The sequence below is a fragment of the Chenopodium album genome, chromosome 4 (genome assembly GCF_948465745.1).
Source record: "Chenopodium album chromosome 4, dcCheAlbu1.1, whole genome shotgun sequence".
In the NCBI taxonomy this organism is placed as follows: domain Eukaryota; kingdom Viridiplantae; phylum Streptophyta; class Magnoliopsida; order Caryophyllales; family Amaranthaceae; genus Chenopodium; species Chenopodium album.
The window spans coordinates 32,773,399-32,780,903 of record NC_137837.1 but is presented as its reverse complement, the minus strand read 5'-3'; the positions used below and the strand labels follow the sequence as shown (position 1 = coordinate 32,780,903).

General features: G+C 37.9%; 1 non-coding gene across 1 annotated transcript; it reads right to left on the bottom strand.

The window, feature by feature from the left end:
* Positions 1 to 4,743: 4,743 nt before the first annotated feature.
* LOC145629592 (small nucleolar RNA R71) lies at positions 4,744 to 4,850 on the bottom strand. The gene has a single exon (XR_014111756.1). It is a non-coding gene; the product is annotated as a small nucleolar RNA R71 (small nucleolar RNA).
* Positions 4,851 to 7,505: the final 2,655 nt, after the last annotated feature.

The following is a 7,505-nucleotide window of genomic DNA, read 5'->3' as shown; positions in this document are numbered from 1 at the left end:
TTGATTATTTTGATTCCTAGTATCATGTTAGGATGTTTTTATTGCTTCCTAGTATCATGTTTAGGGTAATAACTAAGAATTCTAATATCATGTTTGTTTCTATGGGTTGCGTTCTATTTCTTTCTTCTATCATGTTAGTATCATGTTAGGATTAAAGCTTTGATCTTTAATGTTTAGTGACATGCTAGGATTTGTTATTAATCTTGTTAGTATCATGTCTAGGATTTTGCTAATATTATTATGCTTTACATTATGATTGAGAATATTATGATTGTGATTATTATTGTTGCTTTATATATCATTGTAGACACCCATTTGTGTCTCCCCAAAACCAAACCCTGTGATTAATACCTTTCATGTCATTTGATTATCGAACGAGGTGAAAGTGTGAAAAATTCTAGTAATGTGGTTGTTTTTATTAAAATATCTCTTCTTTTTGTTTCTGAAAATATTTCTTTTCTTACCCTATTTTTTAAAAACGTGCATACCACTTTAGTTTGGTCCGTGATACAGGTCCAATAATAGTGTAGTATGATGGGGCTTGAAAAGACCTTTCCAACGATATATTATAAGCCCAATTCCGATGAATAATGAGGAGGTTATGGCCAAAATACTAAACTAGGCCCAAACCGGTTTTTACCTACGGCCCAATGATCATGTGGAGGGACCAAAGGTCTAATCCTATTCCTAAACTAATTAGGATTAATTAAAAGCTTCTATAAGTTTCTAAAAGATCTTAATTTTCCTTTTTGAATAGATAAAATTATAGATTTTGAGTTAAATAAAAACTTTCCTTTTTTTAATCCTAATTCTATTCAAATTTAATGATGTTTAAGGATAGTCAGATTTTATTTTTGTGCCTCAAAATTATTATCCAAATTTTATGTGGTTGGATAGATCTTGAAATTATCTAGAAATCATGTTTATGTTGTTATAGAAATCATGTTTATGTTGTTATTTTGATATAGAAATCATGTTTATGTTGTTATTTTGATTCCTAGTATCATGTTAGGATGCTTTTCTTAGTATGATGTTTAGGGTAAAGTATAAGTTTCTTAATTATATCAATTATGATTTCTATGATGCTTTCTATTTTCTTTCGTAATAGCATGTAAGTATCATGTTAGGGCTAAAGCTTTGATCTTTGATGTTTAGTGACATGCTAGGGTTTGTTATTAATCTTGTTTGTATCATGCCTAGGATCTTGCTATTATTATGCTTTAGCGTTGACATGATTATTTTAATTATGATTATAATTATTATAATTTATGATGATTATTGTTGCTTGATTATATATTATCTTTATTGTTTGGTCACACCTTTTATGCATGTTTAAAGGGAATTGATACTTGTAATCACCCTTAATAAGATAATTAATAATCTTGTTTAGGGTTAATTTGATTATAATTCAAGTGATCGCCACTAATAGATTTATTTGTGCATTAATATTCAACCAACATAGATAAACAGGTTTAGGGTAAACCTATTGATTGCATGTTAGTCAGAAGCGCACACGAATAGGAGAAGAATACAGTAGAGGCCTATTATTAGGGCAAGTTCTTTCTCTTTTTGATTGGATTTGTACCTTCATCCCCAAACTTCCAGTCATGGTTCCAGACCTATTGGAGTTAACAATCTCCTGGATCGTTAACGGGTGTAACCTTCACCCTGTGAACGATTTACAAGTTCCTAAAACTTGTTGGCGACTCTTTTGCTCTATCTTCCTTCCCTTTGGACGCCACCGTACTTTAATGTATGATCACAGTGGGGTTCAAGTTTGGGGTAATGCTTGAAATATTCCCTACAATTTTTGGTGACTCCATAGGAGAAGATTTCTATTTCTATTTCTATTTTTATTCCTAAAATTTATTTAGGAAATGATTTAGAATGAGTGGATGACACTCAAAAAGTTCTAGGTATTTCATGTGCGTAATTTTTATTAACATTATTGTAATATGCATAAAAAAAGGTCTCATTGGAAAGACCATTCGTAATGAGTAAAAAATATAGGATTTTTACACGTAGAAAATTTAAGGAATATCTTTCAAAACTAGATTGAAATAATGCTACGAAAAACTGGAAAATCTTAAGAACAAAGACAGCTGCTAAGGCATGTAGGAACTGGCGTCTAGAAAATAGAGCTTATCGCCGAAGATATGGCTCTGTCGCTGAACGACAATTCTGTCGCTGGGCTATATCCCGGCGACAGTCCCTGTTCGCTGGTGCAACGTTCTTCCAATAACGAGCCAGAAATATGCGTTCTTGTTTCGACCAGTTCTAGCACTGTTTGCTCGATTCTACTTCCTGATTGAGTTTTTCTCACTTTTCTGAAACTCATATGTGTTCTACAAATGGACATAACCCTATGGGAGTTCATGCTCCATCTACCTAATTGAACGCTTGATGAGTGGCATTTGTGCCACTCTTTTATCCTTTTTCTCTAAGGATTCTCCCCTCATTTACACCTGTTTGGCCCTTTTTCTAAGCATTTTACCTAGTTTTGTTCCCTCTTTTCGTTTCTCCTTTATCTTCCCTTTTCTTAGTCTTCTCGCCTTCTTTTTATTTTGATTTCCATGCTTTTGTTTTGTAGGTATTTTGTGCCGAAAGAAAGAGAATTTCAAGGAGCCAACCGAACTGTTCTGCGTAGGATGCTGTGCGGCTATTGCGCGGGCGCGCAACCTTGGCTGTGCGGGCGCGCAGCCCTGTCAGAACCCGCGCAGCCAGGCTGAAGAAATGGAGCCAAACTAGAGAGTTTGCGAGACCTATTGTGCGACTTCAGTGCGGGAACGCGACCTCCTGCGTGGGCGCGGAGGTTTACTGTGCGGGCGCGCTTAATTTCCCCGTACCCTCAAAGTTGCTGCCGCGCACTATGCTAAGAAGGTGCACACTCCTACTGCGCGGGCGCGCATATGTCGTGTGCGGGTGCGCACCGCTGGGTTTCTGTTTCCTTGCGCCTTGTTGCCCAAGTTTCTTTCTTTTGGGGGGAGCCACATATATAAGGGCGGGACTCTTTGTAATAGAGTACACTTAGTACTAATTCCATAGAATATTAGCCTAATCTAGAGAGAGAAAATAGATTGTTATTCAAGCATCCTTTATTGTATTCAACTTTGCTCAAGTTTTAATCTTCAATCAATCAAGCAAGAATCCAAGTTTTCATCTTTCATTAATCCTTTATCTAGTAATCTCTTCTCCTTTCCTTTATTATTATTTATTTGTTTTATTGTTGCTTATTCTTGTTAATCTTATTAGTTCATCTAGTTATTATTGATTTCATTGATTTTAATCATGTTTTGTTTTGAGTTTCTTGAGTTTATTTCTAGTTTTGATATTATGTTTAATCTCCCTTCTCTAGGCTAAACTTTTAGCTAGGGGAAGGGGGTGGAAGATATGAGTTGATATTGGATGAATGATAATGGTTGGATTGAACTTATGCCATAAATTGATGAAAGACATGATTTTTAATAGCTTGAGATTATTGTTGCACTCTATTTGATGTTTTCTAGTTTAAATGCATGAAAGTGATTTGAACTAGATTAAGATCATCTCTATTTTAATGATTGCATGAGAATGAGTTATTAAAGTGGAGTATTTATGGATTGCTTCTTTATTCTCTTAATTTGATTGTAACTAATAGGATGCATGAGAATGATCCTTATTAGTGTAGACCTCTTTCATTGATTTGCCTAGACTATTAAATGAGAATGAATTGTTTAGGTAGAATCTTGTGTTCTTTGGCATGTGTTTCATGATAATCACAATTATTCCCCTCTTTCTAATCATATTGGACACCCCCGTATCCCTAGCGTCATTTTTCCTTGATTTTAATTATCATTTTCTTGCTTATTTGTAGTTTTAGTGTTCTTACTCAACAAAACCAACAAAAACAATCCCCTTTTCACTCTTGCATTAATGATTATTGATGTTGAATTAGTGAGCTTCCCTAGTGGTTCGACCCTTTACTTTCCACAAACTAGTTTAGTGTAGGTTTAGGTATTATAAATGATTAATTTGATTAGGGTAGTAGCTTAACAACCTATCTAATCTGTGATCAAATTTTGGCACCGTTGCCGGGGAAGCGGCTTGTTTAGCGTCTATTATTGCTTTTGTTAGAGTCATTTTACTTTCTTTTCTTTTTGTTTTTTTTTTTGTTTTATCATCCTTGTCATTGCTAATTGATTGCTTAGCTTTGGTGAATGCTTAGGAGGTCTCAAGGAGAACCCTCACATTAAATTGACCACGAAAACAACCAAACCTTGAGACATGTCCGTAGGCTTTATCAAGACGAGGGAAGAGGTTTTGGTGATATAGTTGATAGTGAGAGTGATACTTATTACTCTTGAAGTTCACCAAGAAGATCAATGGCGGGACAAGAGAATGATGTTTTGTTTCGTGAGTTCGGAAAGCCAAGGGATTATGAGCTCACGGGAGGGATTTTGCTACCCGTTACAGAAACCAACTTCTCAATCCATCCACAATATACTAGAATGGTCCAATCGGAGCAATTTTCCGGAAGTGCAAGTGAGGACCTTATTGAACATTTGGACCGATTCCTTGAATTGTGCACAATGATGCAAACCAATGAAGTGAGTCAAGACTACATTCGTATGCACCTTCTCCGGAAATCTCTTACCGGACGAGCAAAGAAATGGCTAAAGAAAGTAAAGCCTAACACTCTCACAACATGGAGGGAGGTGGTAAAGGCGTTCTTGAAGCGATTTATCTCCGAGGAGAAGACCGCCGAAATGAGAAGGAAAATTGCATCATTTGAGCTAGATGCCGATGAAAGTTTTTGTGAAGCATGGGAGGGATTCAAAGAGTTGGTACAAGCATGTCCCCGCCATGAGTATAATCAAGGGTTGCTCATGCGGTTTTTCTACGACGGATTGGAGCCCATGTCAAGAGCCAATTTGGATACGGGGGCGGGTGGTCAATTAATCAAAATCCCTCAAAATCAAGTTGAAGCCACAATAGAAGAGGTAGCAAAGAATTACTCTTAGGGGGGGGGGGCGAAAAAGAAATGCTCCAAATAAAGGTAGTATTTACGAATTGGAGAAAGTTGATCAATTACAACATCAAATTGATCAACTAACAAAAGGGCTTTCCAAGTTGAACACGAGTGTGAATGCAAGTTCAAGTGGTAGAGCAAGCTTCTCTCAAGTTAACTCTTTCTCTTGTCAAAATTGTTGAGGAACGAACCATGATACATCTTATTGTGGAGGTTTAATCCCCGAGCATGTAGCGGCATACAACACAAGGCAAGAGGGATTTAGAGGAAGCGGTGGTGGAGTAGCTTAGAGACAACCACCACCCAGGTTTGTACCTCAACCTCAACAATGGAACCAACAAGATCAACCTTCCTACAACTCCAACCCTCAATATCAAAATCCACCTCCATATCAAACCCAAAACCCAAGAGGAAGCTATCCAAGGAACAACCAATACAACAATAAAACCCAAGCACCTCAAAGAAATCATCAAGAACAGGCACCTCAAGCGGAGCTAACTCAAACTCAGCTCCTCCAATCCATGCATGCGCAAATGCAATCTTTTGGGCAACAAATGCAAGAGATAAGAGCTCACAACAAGATGGTTAATTTACAACTAGCTCACTTGGTCGAGAGACTCCTTTCAATTCACCATCTACTCTACCCGGACAACCACAACCTAACCCATCTCACAACCCAAAACCCGAAACATGCAAGGCAATCACATTGAGGTCTGGAACTTCCTATTAAGGGACAAATGAAGGGGATAGTGAGGAAAAGAAGGGAGGAGAGGAGAGTGTGAATGAAAACAAGGGAGGTGAGAAAGAAAAGGGTGATGAGATAGAAGGAGGTTCGAAGAAGAAGAAGCTTGACAATGAGAAGACAACTTAAATTCCTAGTGAGGCTAGGAATCTTGATGGACCAATTCCTTTTCCCTGCCGGCTTGCGGAGAGGAAGTTGAATGACAAGTTTGCAAATTTTCTTAGTGTCATGAAGAATTTGCATATCAACCTTCCTTTTCTTGAAGTTGTGACACAAATGCCATCTTACTCCAAGTTCCTCAAAGATATTCTCACCAACAAGAGGAAGCTCAACGATGAGCTTATCACCCTTCCACATCAAGTGAGTGCTCTTGTCCAACATAAGATGCCCAAGAAGGAAAACGACCCGGGAAGTTTCACTTTGCCGGTGAAAATTGGGAACATGGAAGCTAGGGTGCCTTAGCCGATCTTGGAGAAAGTGTTAGTTTAATCCCTCTATCCATTGCTCAAATACTCAATATAGAGATGATCCTTACAAGGAAGACAATTCCATTGGCCGATCGGTCGGTGAATTACCTTGTGGAGAGCTTGAGGATGTTCCGATTCAAGTGGGACACATCTACGTGCCTTGTGACTTTGTAGTGATGGATATGGAGGAAGATGTTAATACTCCTTTGATTTTAAGACGTGAAGCTCTTAAAACATTAGGGGCGTTCATCACAAGAACACCACCATCACATGTGAGGTGGCCGATGAGAAGATTGTCTTTGAGTTTTCTAAGTTACTCAAGACCCCTATGTTGAAAAATGCTATAGAGTTAATGCTGTGAATGAGGAGCTAGATCGCTTGGGGAGGGTCGTGATGAGGCCTCAAGATCCAATGATAGAAGCTCTTACATGCAAAGAAGAGTTCCACTCTCAAGAGGCTAAAGAGTTTGTCATGGCAATGGAGGAATCCTCAAAGGAGGAAGTTGAACAACAAGTTGAGATCGAGCTTCAGTCCAAGGAGGAGAAATTGGAGGAGAGTTCTAAGCCTCCTCCCAAGGTAGAACTCAAGCCCCTTCCCCCTTCTTTGAAATATGCTTTTCTTGATAAGAAGGAAAAATACCCTATTATTGTTAATGCTACCCTAGATGGTCTTAATTTGGAAAAACTTATTAATGTTTTGAGAAAATATAAGGATGTGATAGGGTATATCATTGATGATATCAAAGGTATTAGCCTTATTTATGAATGCATAGTATTCATCTTGAAGATGATCATTCCACCTCCATTGTACCTCAAAGAAGGTTGAACCCCAATTTCAAGAGGTTGTGAAGAAAGAAATTTTGAAACTACATGAGGCGGGCATCATCTATGCTATCTCCGATAGCAAATGGATTAGCCCGGTTCATGTAGTTCCAAAGAAGGGTGGAATGACCATAATCAAGGATGAAAAGGGAGAGGAAATCTCCACCCGGACGGTGACCGGGTGGAGAATGTGCATTGATTATAGGAGATTGAACAAAAACACCAAGAAAGATCATTTTCCTCTCCCTTTTATGGACCAAATGCTTGAAAGACTTTCTAACCATTCTTTTTTTTGTTTCTTGGGCATGTCGGTTTTTACTGGAGGTTTATCAAAGATTTTTCATCAATCGCTAAACCTTTGACCGAATTACTAAAAAAGGAGGTTGTTTTTAGCTTCAATGAGGCTTGCCTTGAGGCATTTTGTAAGCTCAAGGAAGCCCTCATTTCTTCTCCCGTTGTGCAAGCTC